We start from the raw sequence: 20,457 nt of genomic DNA on the forward strand, positions 1-20,457 counted from the left end.
GTGTTACGTGGCTGCCAGTCCTCGGTTCATGCAAAATCTTAAGGTCCTCGGTCATGTCCAAGGCACCAAACCGACCAATAATTCAATAATCGATAACTAAAACTATAAATGTAGCTCTTCTTACTGGGCGATTGCATCAACTTAGATGCTTCTCCTGTGTTCTACTGTGCTGCTTGTATTGTCCCCACATACCGCAGCACGCGACAAGGGCTGGCAGACCATAAATGTAACCGTTTCAGAGAGAAATGCGACCAATGTGACGATCTCGCGTTATATCGATTCGATGGTGAATGACGAAACACGGAGATTTTCTAAGGTTTTTACTACATATTAACACTTTTCACATTTTCTCGTGTTACGTGGGTACCAGTCCTCGGTTCATGCAAAATCTTAAGGTCCTCGGTCATGTCCAAGGCACCAAACCGACCAATAATTCAATAATCGATAACTAAAACTATAAATGTAGCTCTTCTTACTGGGCGATTGCATCAACTTAGATGCTTCTCTTGTGTTCTACTGTGCTGCTTGTATTGTCCCCACATACCGCAGCACGCGACAAGGACTGGCAGACCATAAATGTAAGCGTTTCAGAGAGAAATGCGACCAGTGTGACGATCTCGCGTTATATCGATTCGATGGTGAATGACGAAACACGGAGATTTTCTAAGGTTTTTACGACATATTAACACTTTTCACATTTTCTCGTTTTACGTGGCTGCCAGTCCTCGGTTCATGCAAAATCTTAAGGTCCTCGGTCATGTCCAAGGCACCAAACCGACCAATAATTCAATAATCGATAGCTAAAACTATAAATGTAGCTCTTCTTACTGGGCGATTGCATCAACTTAGATGCTTCTCCTGTGTTCTACTGTGCTGCTTGTATTATCCCCACATACGGCAGCACGCGACAAGGGCTGGCAGACCATAAATGTAACCGTTTCAGAGAGAAATGCGACCAATGTGACGATCTCGCGTTATATCGATTCGATGGTGAATGACGAAACACGGAGATTTTCTAACGTTTTTAATACATATTAACACTTTTCACATTTTCTCGTGTTACGTGGCTGCCAGTCCTCGGTTCATGGAAAATCTTAAGGTCCTCGGTCATGTCCAAGGCACCAAACCGACCAATAATTCAGTAATCGATAACTAAAACTATAAATGTAGCTCTTCTTACTGGGCGATTGCATCAACTTAGATGCTTCTCCTGTGTTCTACTGTGCTGCTTGTATTGTCCCCACATACCGCAGCACGCGACAAGGGCTGGCAGACCGTAAATGTAACCGTTTCAAAGAGAAATGCGACCAATGTGACGATCTCGCGTTATATCGATTCGATGTTGAATGACGAAACACGGAGATTTTCTAAGGTTTTTACTACATATTAACACTTTTCACATTTTGTCGTGTTACATGGCTGCCAGTCCTCGGTTCATGCAAAATCTTAAGGTCCTCGGTCATGTCCAAGGCACCAAACCAACCAATAATTCAATAATCGATAACTAAAACTATAAATGTAGCTCTTCTTACTGGGCGATTGCATCAAGTTAGATGCTTCTCCTGTGTTCTACTGTGCTGCTTGTATTGTCCCCACATAACCCAGCACGCGACAAGGGCTGGCAGACCATAAATGTAACCGTTTCAGAGAGAAATGCGACCAATGTGACGATCTCGCGTTATATCGATTCGATGGTGAATGACGAAACACGGAGATTTTCTAAGGTTTTTACTACATATTAACACTTTTCACATTTTCTCGTGTTACGTGGCTGCCAGTCCTCGGTTCATGCAAAATCTTAAGGTCCTCGGTCATGTCCAAGGCACCAAACCGACCAATAATTCAATAATCGATAACTAAAACTACACTCCTGGAAATTGAAATAAGAACACCGTGAATTCATTGTCCCAGGAAGGGGAAACTTTATTGACACATTCCTGGGGTCAGATACATCACATGATCACACTGACAGAACCACAGGCACATAGACACAGGCAACAGAGCATGCACAATGTCGGCACTAGTACAGTGTATATCCACCTTTCGCAGCAATGCAGGCTGCTATTCTCCCATGGAGACGATCGTAGAGATGCTGGATGTAGTCCTGTGGAACGGCTTGCCATGCCATTTCCACCTGGCGCCTCAGTTGGACCAGCGTTCGTGCTGGACGTGCAGACCGCGTGAGACGACGCTTCATCCAGTCCCAAACATGCTCAATGGGGGACAGATCCGGAGATCTTGCTGGCCAGGGTAGTTGACTTACACCTTCTAGAGCACGTTGGGTGGCACGGGATACATGCGGACGTGCATTGTCCTGTTGGAACAGCAAGTTCCCTTGCCGGTCTAGGAATGGTAGAACGATGGGTTCGATGACGGTTTGGATGTACCGTGCACTATTCAGTGTCCCCTCGACGATCACCAGTGGTGTACGGCCAGTGTAGGAGATCGCTCCCCACAACATGATGCCGGGTGTTGGCCGTGTGTGCCTCGGTCATATGCAGTCCTGATTGTGGCGCTCACCTGCACGGCGCCAAACACGCATACGACCATCATTGGCACCAAGGCAGAAGCGACTCTCATCGCTGAAGACGATACGTCTCCATTCGTCCCTCCATTCACGCCTGTCGCGACACCACTGGAGGCGGGCTGCACGATGTTGGGGCGTGAGCGGAAGTCGGCCTAACGGTGTGCGGGACCGTAGCCCAGCATCATGGAGACGGTTGCGAATGGTCCTCGCCGATACCCCAGGAGCAACAGTGTCCCTAATTTGCTGGGAAGTGGCGGTGCGGTCCCCTACGGCACTGCGTAGGATCCTACGGTCTTGGCGTGCATCCGTACGTCGCTGCGGTCCGGTCCCAGGTCGACGGGCACGTGCACCTTCCGCCGACCACTGGCGACAACATCGATGTACTGTGGAGACCTCACGCCCCACGTGTTGAGCAATTCGGCGGGACGTCCACCCGGCCTCCCGCATGCCCACTGTACGCCCTCGCTCAAAGTCCGTCAACTGCACATACGGTTCACGTCCACGCTGTCGCGGCATGCTACCAGTGTTAAAGACTGCGATGGAGCTCCGTATGCCACGGCAAACTGGCTGACACTGACGGCGGCGGTGCACAAATGCTGCGCAGCTAGCGCCATTCGACGGCCAACACCGCGGTTCCTGGTGTGTCCGCTGTGCCGTGCGTGTGATCATTGCTTGTACAGTCCTCTCGCAGTGTCCGGAGCAAGTATGGTGGGTCTGACACACCGGTGTCAATGTGTTCTTTTTTCCATTTCCAGGAGTGTATAAATGTAGCTCATCTTACTGGGCGATTGCATCAACTTAGATGCTTCTCCTGTGTTCTACTGTGCTGCTTGTATTGTCCCCACATACCGCAGCACGCGACAAGGGCTGGCAGACCATAAATGTAACCGTTTCAGAGAGAAATGCGACCAATGTGACGATCTCGCGTTATATCGATTCGATGGTGAATGACGAAACACGGAGATTTTCTAAGGTTTTTACTACATATTAACACTTTTCACATTTTCTCGTGTTACGTGGCTGCCAGTCCTCGGTTCATGCAAAATCTTAAGGTCCTCGGTCATGTCCAAGGCTCCAAACCGACCAATAATTCAATAATCGATAACTAAAACTATAAATGTAGCTCTTCTTACTGGGCGATTGCATCAACTTAGATGCTTCTCCTGTGTTCTACTGTGCTGCTTGTATTGTCCCCACATACCGCAGCACGCGACAAGGACTGGCAGACCATAAATGTAACCGTTTCAGAGAGAAATGCGACCAATGTGACGATCTCGCGTTATATCGATTCGATGGTGAATGACGAAACACGGAGATTTTCTAAGGTTTTTACTACATATTAACACTTTTCACATTTTCTCGTGTTACGTGGCTGCCAGTCCTCGGTTCATGCAAAATCTTAAGGTCCTCGGTCATGTCCAAGGCACCAAACCCTCCAATAATTCAATAATCGATAACTAAAACTATAAATGTAGCTCTTCTTACTGGGCGATTGCATCAACTTAGTTGCTTCTCCTGTGTTCTACTGTGCTGCTTGTATTGTCCCCACATACCGCAGCACGCGACAAGGGCTGGCAGACCATAAATGTAACCGTTTCAGAGAGAAATGCGACCAATGAGACGATCTCGCGTTATATCGATTCGATGGTGAATGACGAAACACGGAGATTTTCTAAGGTTTTTACTACATATTAACACTTTTCACATTTTCTCGTGTTACGTGGCTGCCAGTCCTAGGTTCATGCAAAATCTTAAGGTCCTCGGTCATGTCCAAGGCACCAAACCGACCAATAATTCAGTAATCGATAAGTAAAACTATAAATGTAGCTCTTCTTACTGGGCGATTGCATCAACTTAGATGCTTCTCCTGTGTTCTACTGTGCTGCTTGTATTGTCCCCACATACCGCAGCACGCGACAAGGGCTGGCAGACCATAAATGTAACCGTTTCAGAGAGAAATGCGACCAATGTGACGATCTCGCGTTATATCGATTCGATGGTGAATGACGAAACACGGAGATTTTCTAAGGTTTTTACTACATATTAACACTTTTCACATTTTCTCGTGTTACGTGGGTACCAGTCCTCGGTTCATGGAAAATCTTAAGGTCCTTGGTCATGTCCAAGGCACCAAACCGACCAATAATTCAATAATCGATAACTAAAACTATAAATGTAGTTCTTCTTACTGCGCGATTGCATCAACTTAAATGCTTCTCCTGTGTTCTACTGTGCTGCTTGTATTGTCCCCACATACCGCAGCAAGCGACAAGGGCTGGCAGACCATAAATGTAACCGTTTCAGAGAGAAATGCGACCAATGTGACGATCTCGCGTTATATCGATTCGATGGTGAATGACGAAACACGGAGATTTTCTAAGGTTTTTACTACATATTAACACTTTTCACATTTTCTCGTGTTACGTGGCTGCCAGTCCTCGGTTCATGCAAAATCTTAAGGTCCTCGGTCATGTCCAAGGCACCAAACCGACCAATAATTCAGTAATCGATAAGTAAAACTATAAATGTAGCTCTTTTTACTGGGCGATTGCATCAACTTAGATGCTTCTCCTGTGTTCTACTGTGCTGCTTGTATTGTCCCCACATACCGCAGCACGCGACAAGGACTGGCAGACCATAAATGTAACCGTTTCAGAGAGAAATGAGACCAATGTGACGATCTCGCGTTATATCGATTCGATGGTGAATGACGAAACACGGAGATTTTCTAAGGTTTTTACTACATATTAACACTTTTCACTTTTTCTCGTGTTACGTGGGTAACAGTCCTCGGTTCATGCAAAATCTTAAGGTCCTCGGTCATGTCCAAGGCACCAAACCGACCAATAATTTAGTAATCGATAAGTAAAACTATAAATGTAGCTCTTCTTACTGGGCGATTGCATCAACTTAGATGCTTCTCCTGTGTTCTACTGTGCTGCTTGTATTGTCCCCACATACCGCTGCACGCGACAAGGACTGGCAGACCATAAATGTAACCGTTTCAGAGAGAAATGCGACCAATGTGACGATCTCGCGTTATATCGATTCGATGGTGAATGACGAAACACGGAGATTTTCTAAGGTTTTTACTACATATTAACACTTTTCACATTTTCTCGTGTTACGTGGCTGCCAGTCCTCGGTTCATGCAAAATCTTAAGGTCCTCGGTCATGTCCAAGGCACCAAACCGACCAATAATTCAATAATCGATAACTAAAACTATAAATGTAGCTCTTCTTACTGGGCGATTGCATCAACTTAGATGCTACTCCTGTGTTCTACTGTGCTGCTTGTATTGTCCCCACATACCGCAGCACGCGACAAGGGCTGGCAGACCATAAATGTAACCGTTTCAGAGAGAAATGCGACCAATGTGACGATCTCGCGGTATATCGATTCGATGGTGAATGACGAAACACGGAGATTTTCTGAGGTTTTTACTACATATTAACACTTTTCACATTTTCTCGTGTTACGTGGGTACCAGTCCTCGGTTAATGCAAAATCTTAAGGTCCTCGGTCATGTCCAAGGCACCAAACCGACCAATAATTCAATAATCGATAACTAAAACTATAAATGTAGCTCTTCTTACTGGGCGATTGCATCAACTTAGATGCTTCTCCTGTGTTCTACTGTGCTGCTTGTATTGTCCCCACATACCGCAGCACGCGACAAGGGCTGGCAGACCATAAATGTAACCGTTTCAGAGAGAAATGCGACCAATGAGACGATCTCGCGTTATATCGATTCGATGGTGAATGACGAAACACGGAGATTTTCTGAGGTTTTTACTACATATTAACACTTTTCACATTTTCTCGTGTTACGTGGGTACCAGTCCTCGGTTAATGCAAAATCTTAAGGTCCTCGGTCATGTCCAAGGCACCAAACCGACCAATAATTCAATAATCGATAACTAAAACTATAAATGTAGCTCTTCTTACTGGGCGATTGCATCAACTTAGATGCTTCTCCTGTGTTCTACTGTGCTGCTTGTATTGTCCCCACATACCGCAGCACGCGACAAGGGCTGGCAGACCATAAATGTAACCGTTTCAGAGAGAAATGCGACCAATGAGACGATCTCGCGTTATATCGATTCGATGGTGAATGACGAAACACGGAGATTTTCTAAGGTTTTTACTACATATTAACACTTTTCACATTTTCTCGTGTTACGTGGCTGCCAGTCCTCGGTTCATGCAAAATCTTAAGGTTCTCGGTCATGTCCAAGGCACCAAACCAACCAATAATTCAATAATCGATAACTAAAACTATAAATGTAGCTCTTCTTACTGGGCGATTGCATCAAGTTAGATGCTTCTCCTGTGTTCTACTGTGCTGCTTGTATTGTCCCCACATAACCCAGCACGCGACAAGGGCTGGCAGACCATAAATGTAACCGTTTCAGAGAGAAATGCGACCAATGTGACGATCTCGCGTTATATCGATTCGATGGTGAATGACGAAACACGGAGATTTTCTAAGGTTTTTACTACATATTAACACTTTTCACATTTTCTCGTGTTACGTGGCTGCCAGTCCTCGGTTCATGCAAAATCTTAAGGTCCTCGGTCATGTCCAAGGCACCAAACCGACCAATAATTCAATAATCGATAACTGAAACTATAAATGTAGCTCTTCTTACTGGGCGATTGCATCAACTTAGATGCTTCTCCTGTGTTCTACTGTGCTGCTTGTATTGTCCCCACATACCGCAGCACGCGACAAGGGCTGGCAGACCATAAATGTAACCGTTTCAGAGAGAAATGCGACCAATGTGACGATCTCGCGTTATATCGATTCGATGGTGAATGACGAAACACGGAGATTTTCTAAGGTTTTTACTACATATTAACACTTTTCACATTTTCTCGTGTTACGTGGCTGCCAGTCCTCGGTTCATGCAAAATCTTAAGGTCCTCGGTCATGTCCAAGGCTCCAAACCGACCAATAATTCAATAATCGATAACTAAAACTATAAATGTAGCTCTTCTTACTGGGCGATTGCATCAACTTAGATGCTTCTCCTGTGTTCTACTGTGCTGCTTGTATTGTCCCCACATACCGCAGCACGCGACAAGGGCTGGCAGACCATAAATGTAACCGTTTCAGAGAGAAATGCGACCAATGTGACGATCTCGCGTTATATCGATTCGATGGTGAATGACGAAACACGGAGATTTTCTAAGGTTTTTACTACATATTAACACTTTTCACATTTTCTCGTGTTACGTGGCTGCCAGTCCTCGGTTCATGCAAAATCTTAAGGTCCCGGTCATGTCCAAGGCACCAAACCGACCAATAATTCAATAATCGATAACTAAAACTATAAATGTAGCTCTTCTTACTGGGCGATTGCATCAACTTAGATGCTTCTCCTGTGTTCTACTGTGCTGCTTGTATTGTCCCCACATACCGCAGCACGCGACAAGGACTGGCAGACCATAAATGTAACCGTTTCAGAGAGAAATGCGACCAATGTGACGATCTCGCGTTATATCGATTCGATGGTGAATGACGAAACACGGAGATTTTCTAAGGTTTTTACTACATATTAACACTTTTCACATTTTCTCGTGTTACGTGGCTGCCAGTCCTCGGTTCATGCAAAATCTTAAGGTCCTCGGTCATGTCCAAGGCACCAAACCCTCCAATAATTCAATAATCGATAACTAAAACTATAAATGTAGCTCTTCTTACTGGGCGATTGCATCAACTTAGATGCTTCTCCTGTGTTCTACTGTGCTGCTTGTATTGTCCCCACATACCGCAGCACGCGACAAGGGCTGGCAGACCATAAATGTAACCGTTTCAGAGAGAAATGCGACCAATGTGACGATCTCGCGTTATATCGATTCGATGGTGCATGACGAAACACGGAGATTTTCTAAGGTTTTTACTACATATTAACACTTTTCACATTTTCTCGTGTTACGTGGCTGCCAGTCCTAGGTTCATGCAAAATCTTAAGGTCCTCGGTCATGTCCAAGGCACCAAACCGACCAATAATTCAATAATCGATAACTAAAACTATAAATGTAGCTCTTCTTACTGGGCGATTGCATCAACTTAGATGCTTCTCCTGTGTTCTACTGTGCTGCTTGTATTGTCCCCACATACCGCAGCACGCGACAAGGGCTGGCAGACCATAAATGTAACCGTTTCAGAGAGAAATGCGACCAATGTGACGATCTCGCGTTATATCGATTCGATGGTGAATGACGAAACACGGAGATTTTCTAAGGTTTTTACTACATATTAACACTTTTCACATTTTCTCGTGTTACGTGGGTACCAGTCCTCGGTTCATGGAAAATCTTAAGGTCCTCGGTCTTGTCCAAGGCACCAAACCGACCAATAATTCAATAATCGATAACTAAAACTATAAATGTAGTTCTTCTTACTGCGCGATTGCATCAACTTAAATGCTTCTCCTGTGTTCTACTGTGCTGCTTGTATTGTCCCCACATACCGCAGCACGCGACAAGGGCTGGCAGACCATAAATGTAACCGTTTCAGAGAGAAATGCGACCAATGTGACGATCTCGCGTTATATCGATTCGATGGTGAATGACGAAACACGGAGATTTTCTAAGGTTTTTACTACATATTAACACTTTTCACATTTTCTCGTGTTACGTGGCTGCCAGTCCTCGGTTCATGCAAAATCTTAAGGTCCTCGGTCATGTCCAAGGCACCAAACCGACCAATAATTCAGTAATCGATAAGTAAAACTATAAATGTAGCTCTTTTTACTGGGCGATTGCATCAACTTAGATGCTTCTCCTGTGTTCTACTGTGCTGCTTGTATTGTCCCCACATACCGCAGCACGCGACAAGGACTGGCAGACCATAAATGTAACCGTTTCAGAGAGAAATGAGACCAATGTGACGATCTCGCGTTATATCGATTCGATGGTGAATGACGAAACACGGAGATTTTCTAAGGTTTTTACTACATATTAACACTTTTCACATTTTCTCGTGTTACGTGGGTAACAGTCCTCGGTTCATGCAAAATCTTAAGGTCCTCGGTCATGTCCAAGGCACCAAACCGACCAATAATTCAGTAATCGATAAGTAAAACTATAAATGTAGCTCTTCTTACTGGGCGATTGCATCAACTTAGATGCTTCTCCTGTGTTCTACTGTGCTGCTTGTATTGTCCCCACATACCGCAGCACGCGACAAGGACTGGCAGACCATAAATGTAACCGTTTCAGAGAGAAATGCGACCAATGTGACGATCTCGCGTTATATCGATTCGATGGTGAATGACGAAACACGGATATTTTCTAAGGTTTTTACTACATATTAACACTTTTCACATTTTCTCGTGTTACGTGGGTGCCAGTCCTCGGTTCATGAAAAATCTTAAGGTCCTCGGTCATGTCCAAGGCACCAAACCGACCAATAATTCAATAATCGATAACTAAAACTATAAATGTAGCTCTTCTTACTGGGCGATTGCATCAACTTAGATGCTTCTCCTGTGTTCTACTGTGCTGCTTGTATTGTCCCCACATACCGCAGCACGCGACAAGGGCTGGCAGACCATAAATGTAACCGTTTCAGAGAGAAATGCGACCAATGTGACGATCTCGCGGTATATCGATTCGATGGTGAATGACGAAACACGGAGATTTTCTGAGGTTTTTACTACATATTAACACTTTTCACATTTTCTCGTGTTACGTGGGTACCAGTCCTCGGTTAATGCAAAATCTTAAGGTCCTCGGTCATGTCCAAGGCACCAAACCGACCAATAATTCAATAATCGATAACAAAAACTATAAATGTAGCTCTTCTTACTGGGCGATTGCATCAACTTAGTTGCTTCTCCTGTGTTCTACTGTGCTGCTTGTATTGTCCCCACATACCGCAGCACGCGACAAGGGCTGGCAGACCATAAATGTAACCGTTTCAGAGAGAAATGCGACCAATGAGACGATCTCGCGTTATATCGATTCGATGGTGAATGACGAAACACGGAGATTTTCTAAGGTTTTTACTACATATTAACACTTTTCACATTTTCTCGTGTTACGTGGCTGCCAGTCCTCGGTTCATGCAAAATCTTAAGGTTCTCGGTCATGTCCAAGGCACCAAACCGACCAATAATTCAATAATCGATAACTAAAACTATAAATGTAGTTCTTGTTACTGCGCGATTGCATCAACTTAGATGCTTCTCCTGTGTTCTACTGTGCTGCTTGTATTGTCCCCACATAACCCAGCACGCGACAAGGGCTGGCAGACCATAAATGTAACCGTTTCAGAGAGAAATGCGACCAATGTGACGATCTCGCGTTATATCGATTCGATGGTGAATGACGAAACACGGAGATTTTCTAAGGTTTTTACTACATATTAACACTTTTCACATTTTCTCGTGTTACGTGGCTGCCAGTCCTCGGTTCATGCAAAATCTTAAGGTCCTCGGTCATGTCCAAGGCACCAAACCGACCAATAATTCAGTAATCGATAAGTAAAACTATAAATGTAGCTCTTCTTACTGGGCGATTGCATCAACTTAGATGCTTCTCCTGTGTTCTACTGTGCTGCTTGTATTGTCCCCACATACCGCAGCACGCGTTAAGGACTGGCAAACCATAAATGTAACCGTTTCAGAGAGAAATGCGACCAATGTGACGATCTCGCGTTATATCGATTCGATGGTGAATGACGAAACACGGAGATTTTCTAAGGTTTTTACTACATATTAACACTTTTCACATTTTCTCGTGTTACGTGGGTACCAGTCCTCGGTTCATGCAAAATCTTAAGGTCCTCGGTCATGTCCAAGGCACCAAACCGACCAATAATTCAATAATCGATAACTAAAACTATAAATGTAGCTCTTCTTACTGGGCGATTGCATCAACTTAGATGCTTCTCCTGTGTTCTACTGTGCTGCTTGTATTGTCCCCACATACCGCAGCACGCGACAAGGACTGGCAGACCATAAATGTAACCGTTTCAGAGAGAAATGCGACCAATGTGACGATCTCGCGTTATATCGATTCGATGGTGAATGACGAAACACGGATATTTTCTAAGGTTTTTACTACATATTAACACTTTTCACATTTTCTCGTGTTACGTGGGTGCCAGTCCTCGGTTCATGAAAAATCTTAAGGTCCTCGGTCATGTCCAAGGCACCAAACCGACCAATAATTCAATAATCGATAACTAAAACTATAAATGTAGCTCTTCTTACTGGGCGATTGCATCAACTTAGATGCTTCTCCTGTGTTCTACTGTGCTGCTTGTATTGTCCCCACATACCGCAGCACGCGACAAGGGCTGGCAGACCATAAATGTAACCGTTTCAGAGAGAAATGCGACCAATGTGACGATCTCGCGGTATATCGATTCGATGGTGAATGACGAAACACGGAGATTTTCTGAGGTTTTTACTACATATTAACACTTTTCACATTTTCTCGTGTTACGTGGGTACCAGTCCTCGGTTAATGCAAAATCTTAAGGTCCTCGGTCATGTCCAAGGCACCAAACCGACCAATAATTCAATAATCGATAACAAAAACTATAAATGTAGCTCTTCTTACTGGGCGATTGCATCAACTTAGTTGCTTCTCCTGTGTTCTACTGTGCTGCTTGTATTGTCCCCACATACCGCAGCACGCGACAAGGGCTGGCAGACCATAAATGTAACCGTTTCAGAGAGAAATGCGACCAATGAGACGATCTCGCGTTATATCGATTCGATGGTGAATGACGAAACACGGAGATTTTCTAAGGTTTTTACTACATATTAACACTTTTCACATTTTCTCGTGTTACGTGGCTGCCAGTCCTCGGTTCATGCAAAATCTTAAGGTTCTCGGTCATGTCCAAGGCACCAAACCGACCAATAATTCAATAATCGATAACTAAAACTATAAATGTAGTTCTTGTTACTGCGCGATTGCATCAACTTAGATGCTTCTCCTGTGTTCTACTGTGCTGCTTGTATTGTCCCCACATAACCCAGCACGCGACAAGGGCTGGCAGACCATAAATGTAACCGTTTCAGAGAGAAATGCGACCAATGTGACGATCTCGCGTTATATCGATTCGATGGTGAATGACGAAACACGGAGATTTTCTAAGGTTTTTACTACATATTAACACTTTTCACATTTTCTCGTGTTACGTGGCTGCCAGTCCTCGGTTCATGCAAAATCTTAAGGTCCTCGGTCATGTCCAAGGCACCAAACCGACCAATAATTCAGTAATCGATAAGTAAAACTATAAATGTAGCTCTTCTTACTGGGCGATTGCATCAACTTAGATGCTTCTCCTGTGTTCTACTGTGCTGCTTGTATTGTCCCCACATACCGCAGCACGCGTTAAGGACTGGCAAACCATAAATGTAACCGTTTCAGAGAGAAATGCGACCAATGTGACGATCTCGCGTTATATCGATTCGATGGTGAATGACGAAACACGGAGATTTTCTAAGGTTTTTACTACATATTAACACTTTTCACATTTTCTCGTGTTACGTGGGTACCAGTCCTCGGTTCATGCAAAATCTTAAGGTCCTCGGTCATGTCCAAGGCACCAAACCGACCAATAATTCAATAATCGATAACTAAAACTATAAATGTAGCTCTTCTTACTGGGCGATTGCATCAACTTAGATGCTTCTCCTGTGTTCTACTGTGCTGCTTGTATTGTCCCCACATACCGCAGCACGCGACAAGGGCTGGCAGACCATAAATGTAACCGTTTCAGAGAGAAATGCGACCAATGTGACGATCTCGCGGTATATCGATTCGATGGTGAATGACGAAACACGGAGATTTTCTAAGGTTTTTACTACATATTAACACTTTTCACATTTTCTCGTGTTACGTGGCTACCAGTCCTCGGTTCATGCAAAATCTTAAGGTCCTCGGTCATGTCCAAGGCACCAAACCGACCAATAATTCAATAATCGATAACTAAAACTATAAATGTAGCTCTTCTTACTGGGCGATTGCATCAACTTAGATGCTTCTCTTGTGTTCTACTGTGCTGCTTGTATTGTCCCCACATACCGCAGCACGCGACAAGGACTGGCAGACCATAAATGTAACCGTTTCAGAGAGAAATGCGACCAATGTGACGATCTCGCGTTATATCGATTCGATGGTGAATGACGAAACACGGAGATTTTCTAAGATTTTTACTACATATTAACACTTTTCACATTTTCTCGTGTTGCGTGGCTGCCAGTCCTCGGTTCATGCAAAATCTTAAGGTCCTCGGTCATGTCCAAGGCACCAAACCGACCAATAATTCAATAATCGATAACTAAAACTATAAATGTAGCTCTTCTTACTGGGCGATTGCATCAACTTAGATGCTTCTCCTGTGTTCTACTGTGCTGCTTGTATTGTCCCCACATACCGCAGCACGCGACAAGGGCTGGCAGACCATAAATGTAACCGTTTCAGAGAGAAATGCGACCAATGTGACGATCTCGCGTTATATCGATTCGATGGTGAATGACGAAACACGGAGATTTTCTAAGGTTTTTACTACATATTAACACTTTTCACATTTTCTCGTGTTACGTGGCTGCCAGTCCTCGGTTCATGCAAAATCTTAAGGTTCTCGGTCATGTCCAAGGCACCAAACCGACCAATAATTCAATAATCGATAACTAAAACTATAAATGTAGTTCTTCTTACTGCGCGATTGCATCAACTTAGATGCTTCTCCTGTGTTCTACTGTGCTGCTTGTATTGTCCCCACATAACCCAGCACGCGACAAGGGCTGGCAGACCATAAATGTAACCGTTTCAGAGAGAAATGCGACCAATGTGACGATCTCGCGTTATATCGATTCGATGGTGAATGACGAAACACGGAGATTTTCTAAGGTTTTTACTACATATTAACACTTTTCACATTTTCTCGTGTTACGTGGCTGCCAGTCCTCGGTTCATGCAAAATCTTAAGGTCCTCGGTCATGTCCAAGGCACCAAACCGACCAATAATTCAGTAATCGATAAGTAAAACTATAAATGTAGCTCTTCTTACTGGGCGATTGCATCAACTTAGATGCTTCTCCTGTGTTCTACTGTGCTGCTTGTATTGTCCCCACATACCGCAGCACGCGTTAAGGACTGGCAAACCATAAATGTAACCGTTTCAGAGAGAAATGCGACCAATGTGACGATCTCGCGTTATATCGATTCGATGGTGAATGACGAAACACGGAGATTTTCTAAGGTTTTTACTACATATTAACACTTTTCACATTTTCTCGTGTTACGTGGGTACCAGTCCTCGGTTCATGCAAAATCTTAAGGTCCTCGGTCATGTCCAAGGCACCAAACCGACCAATAATTCAATAATCGATAACTAAAACTATAAATGTAGCTCTTCTTACTGGGCGATTGCATCAACTTAGATGCTTCTCCTGTGTTCTACTGTGCTGCTTGTATTGTCCCCACATACCGCAGCACGCGACAAGGGCTGGCAGACCATAAATGTAACCGTTTCAGAGAGAAATGCGACCAATGTGACGATCTCGCGGTATATCGATTCGATGGTGAATGACGAAACACGGAGATTTTCTAAGGTTTTTACTACATATTAACACTTTTCACATTTTCTCGTGTTACGTGGCTACCAGTCCTCGGTTCATGCAAAATCTTAAGGTCCTCGGTCATGTCCAAGGCACCAAACCGACCAATAATTCAATAATCGATAACTAAAACTATAAATGTAGCTCTTCTTACTGGGCGATTGCATCAACTTAGATGCTTCTCTTGTGTTCTACTGTGCTGCTTGTATTGTCCCCACATACCGCAGCACGCGACAAGGACTGGCAGACCATAAATGTAACCGTTTCAGAGAGAAATGCGACCAATGTGACGATCTCGCGTTATATCGATTCGATGGTGAATGACGAAACACGGAGATTTTCTAAGATTTTTACTACATATTAACACATTTCACATTTTCTCGTGTTGCGTGGCTGCCAGTCCTCGGTTCATGCAAAATCTTAAGGTCCTCGGTCATGTCCAAGGCACCAAACCGACCAATAATTCAATAATCGATAACTAAAACTATAAATGTAGCTCTTCTTACTGCGCGATTGCATCAACTTAGATGCCTCTCCTGTGTTCTACTGTGCTGCTTGTATTGTCCCCACATACCGCAGCACGCGACAAGGGCTGGCAGACCATAAATGTAACCGTTTCAGAGAGAAATGCGACCAATGTGACGATCTCGCGTTATATCGATTCGATGGTGAATGACGAAACACGGAGATTTTCTAAGGTTTTTACTACATATTAACACTTTTCACAGTGTCTCCTGTTACGTGGCTGCCAGTCCTCGGTTCATGCAAAATCTTAAGGTCCTCGGTCATGTCCAAGGCACCAAACCGACCAATAATTCAATAATCGATAACTAAAACTATAAATGTAGTTCTTCTTACTGCGCGATTGCATCAACTTAGATGCTTCTCCTGTGTTCTACTGTGCTGCTTGTATTGTCCCCACATAACCCAGCACGCGACAAGGGCTGGCAGACCATAAATGTAACCGTTTCAGAGAGAAATGCGACCAATGTGACGATCTCGCGTTATATCGATTCGATGGTGAATGACGAAACACGGAGATTTTCTAAGGTTTTTACTACATATTAACACTTTTCACATTTTCTCGTGTTACGTGGCTGCCAGTCCTCGGTTCATGCAAAATCTTAAGGTCCTCGGTCATGTCCAAGGCACCAAACCGACCAATAATTCAGTAATCGATAAGTAAAACTATAAATGTAGCTCTTCTTACTGGGCGATTGCATCAACTTAGATGCTTCTCCTGTGTTCTACTGTGCTGCTTGTATTGTCCCCACATACCGCAGCACGCGTTAAGGACTGGCAAACCATAAATGTAACCGTTTCAGAGAGAAATGCGACCAATGTGACGATCTCGCGTTATATCGATTCGATGGTGAATGACGAAACACGGAGATTTTCTAAGGTTTTTACTACATATTAACACTTTTCACATTTTCTCGTGTTACGTGGGTACCAGTCCTCGGTTCATGCAAAATCTTAAGGTCCTCGGTCATGTCCAAGGCACCAAACCGACCAATAATTCAATAATCGATAACTAAAACTATAAATGTAGCTCTTCTTACTGGGCGATTGCATCAACTTAGATGCTTCTCCTGTGTTCTACTGTGCTGCTTGTATTGTCCCCACATACCGCAGCACGCGACAAGGGCTGGCAGACCATAAATGTAACCGTTTCAGAGAGAAATGCGACCAATGTGACGATCTCGCGGTATATCGATTCGATGGTGAATGACGAAACACGGAGATTTTCTAAGGTTTTTACTACATATTAACACTTTTCACATTTTCTCGTGTTACGTGGCTACCAGTCCTCGGTTCATGCAAAATCTTAAGGTCCTCGGTCATGTCCAAGGCACCAAACCGACCAATAATTCAATAATCGATAACTAAAACTATAAATGTAGCTCTTCTTACTGGGCGATTGCATCAACTTAGATGCTTCTCTTGTGTTCTACTGTGCTGCTTGTATTGTCCCCACATACCGCAGCACGCGACAAGGACTGGCAGACCATAAATGTAACCGTTTCAGAGAGAAATGCGACCAATGTGACGATCTCGCGTTATATCGATTCGATGGTGAATGACGAAACACGGAGATTTTCTAAGATTTTTACTACATATTAACACATTTCACATTTTCTCGTGTTGCGTGGCTGCCAGTCCTCGGTTCATGCAAAATCTTAAGGTCCTCGGTCATGTCCAAGGCACCAAACCGACCAATAATTCAATAATCGATAACTAAAACTATAAATGTAGCTCTTCTTACTGCGCGATTGCATCAACTTAGATGCCTCTCCTGTGTTCTACTGTGCTGCTTGTATTGTCCCCACATACCGCAGCACGCGACAAGGGCTGGCAGACCATAAATGTAACCGTTTCAGAGAGAAATGCGACCAATGTGACGATCTCGCGTTATATCGATTCGATGGTGAATGACGAAACACGGAGATTTTCTAAGGTTTTTACTACATATTAACACTTTTCACAGTGTCTCCTGTTACGTGGCTGCCAGTCCTCGGTTCATGCAAAATCTTAAGGTCCTCGGTCATGTCCAAGGCACCAAACCGACCAATAATTCAATAATCGATAACTAAAACTATAAATGTAGCTCTTCTTACTGGGCGATTGCATCAACTTAGATGCTTCTCCTGTGTTCTACTGTGCTGCTTGTATTGTCCCCACATACCGCAGCACGCGACAAGGGCTGGCAGACCATAAATGTAACCGTTTCAGAGAGAAATGCGACCAATGTGACGATCTCGCGTTATATCGATTCGATGGTGAATGACGAAACACGGAGATTTTCTAAGGTTTTTACTACATATTAACACTTTTCACATTTTCTCGTGTTACGTGGCTGCCAGTCCTCGGTTCATGCAAAATCTTAAGGTCCTCGGTCATGTCCAAGGCACCAAACCGACCAATAATTCAGTAATCGATAACTAAAACTATAAATGTAGCTCTTCTTACTGGGCGATTGCATCAACTTAGATGCTTCTCCTGTGTTCTACTGTGCTGCTTGTATTGTCCCCACATACCGCAGCACGCGACAAGGACTGGCAGACCATAAATGTAACCGTTTCAGAGAGAAATGCGACCAATGTGACGATCTCGCGTTATATCGATTCGATGGTGAATGACGAAACACGGAGATTTTCTAAGGTTTTTACTACATATTAACACTTTTCGCAGTGTCTCGTGTTACGTGGCTGCCAGTCCTCGGTTCATGCAAAATCTTAAGATCCTCGGTCATGTCCAAGGCACCAAACCGACCAATAATTCAATAATCGATAACTAAAACTATAAATGTAGCTCTTCTTACTGGGCGATTGCATCAACTTAGATGCTTCTCCTGTGTTCTACTGTGCTGCTTGTATTGTCCCCACATACCGCAGGACGCGACAAGGGCTGGCAGACCATAAATGTAACCGTTACAGAGAGAAATGCGACCAATGTGACGATCTCGCGTTATATCGATTCGATGGTGAATGACGAAACACGGAGATTTTCTAAGGTTTTTACTACATATTAACACTTTTCACAGTGTCTCGTGTTACGTGGCTGCCAGTCCTCTGTTCATGCAAAATCTTAAGATCCTCGGTCATGTCCAAGGCACCAAACCGACCAATAATTCAATAATCGATAACTAAAACTATAAATGTAGCTCTTCTTACTGGGCGATTGCATCAACTTTGATGCTTCTCCTGTGTTCTACTGTGCTGCTTGTATTGTCCCCACATACCGCAGCACGCGACAAGGGCTGGCAGACCATAAATGTAACCGTTTCAGAGAGAAATGCGACCAATGTGACGATCTCGCGTTATATCGATTCGATGGTGAATGACGAAACACGGAGATTTTCTAAGGTTTTTACTACATATTAACACTTTTCACATTTTCTCGTGTTACGTGGCTGCCAGTCCTCGGTTCATGCAAAATCTTAAGGTCCTCGGTCATGTCCAAGGCACCAAACCGACCAATAATTCAATAATCGATAACTAAAACTATAAATGTAGCTCTTCTTACTGGGCGATTGCATCAACTTAGATGCTTCTCCTGTGTTCTACTGTGCTGCTTGTATTGTCCCCACATACCGCAGCACGTGACAAGGGCTGGCAGACCATAAATGTAACCGTTTCAGAGAGAAATGCGACCAATGTGACGATCACGCGTTATATCGATTCGATGATGAATGACGAAACACGGAGATTTTCTAAGGTTTTTACTACATATTAACACTTTTCACATTTTCTCGTGTTACGTGGCTGCCAGTCCTCGGTTCATGGAAAATCTTAAGGTCCTCGGTCATGGCCAAGGCACCAAACCGACCAATAATTCAATAATCGATAACTAAAACTATAAATGTAGCTCTTCTTACTGCGCGATTGCATCAACTTAGATGCTTCTCCTGTGTTCTACTGTGCTGCTTGTATGTCCCCACATACCGCAGCACGCGACAAGGGCTGGCAGACCATAAATGTAACCGTTTCAGAGAGAAATGCGACCAATGTGACGATCTCGCGTTATATCGATTCGATGGTGAATGACGAAACACGGAGATTTCCTAAGGTTTTTACTACATATTAACACTTTTCACATTTTCTCGTGTTACGTGGCTGCCAGTCCTCGGTTCATGCAAAATCTTAAGGTCCTCGGTCATGTCCAAGGCATCAAACCGACCAATAATTCAGTAATCGATAACTAAAACTATAAATGTAGCTCTTCTTACTGGGCGATTGCATCAACTTAGATGCTTCTCCTGTGTTCTACTGTGCTGCTTGTATTGTCCCCACATACCGCAGCACGCGACAAGGACTGGCAGACCATAAATGTAACCGTTTCAGAGAGAAATGCGACCAATGTGACGATCTCGCGTTATATCGATTCGATGGTGAATGACGAAACACGGAGATTTTCTAAGGTTTTTAATACATATTAACACTTTTCACATTTTCTCGTGTTACATGGGTACCAGTCCTCGGTTCATGCAAAATCTTAAGGTCCTCGGTCATGTCCAAGGCACCAAACCGACCAATAATTCAATAATCGATAACTAAAACTATAAATGTAGCTCTTCTTACTGGGCGATTGCATCAACTTAGATGCTTCTCCTGTGTTCTACTGTGCTGCTTGTATTGTCCCCACATACCGCAGCACGCGACAAGGGCTGGCAGACCATAAATGTAACCGTTTCAGAGAGAAATGCGACCAATGTGACGATCTCGCGTTATATCGATTCGATGGTGAATGACGAAACACGGAGATTTTCTAAGGTTTTTACTACATATTAACACTTTTCACATTTTCTCGTGTTACGTGGCTGCCAGTCCTCGGTT

The sequence above is a fragment of the Schistocerca nitens genome, chromosome 12 (assembly GCF_023898315.1).
Source record: "Schistocerca nitens isolate TAMUIC-IGC-003100 chromosome 12, iqSchNite1.1, whole genome shotgun sequence".
Taxonomy (NCBI): domain Eukaryota; kingdom Metazoa; phylum Arthropoda; class Insecta; order Orthoptera; family Acrididae; genus Schistocerca; species Schistocerca nitens.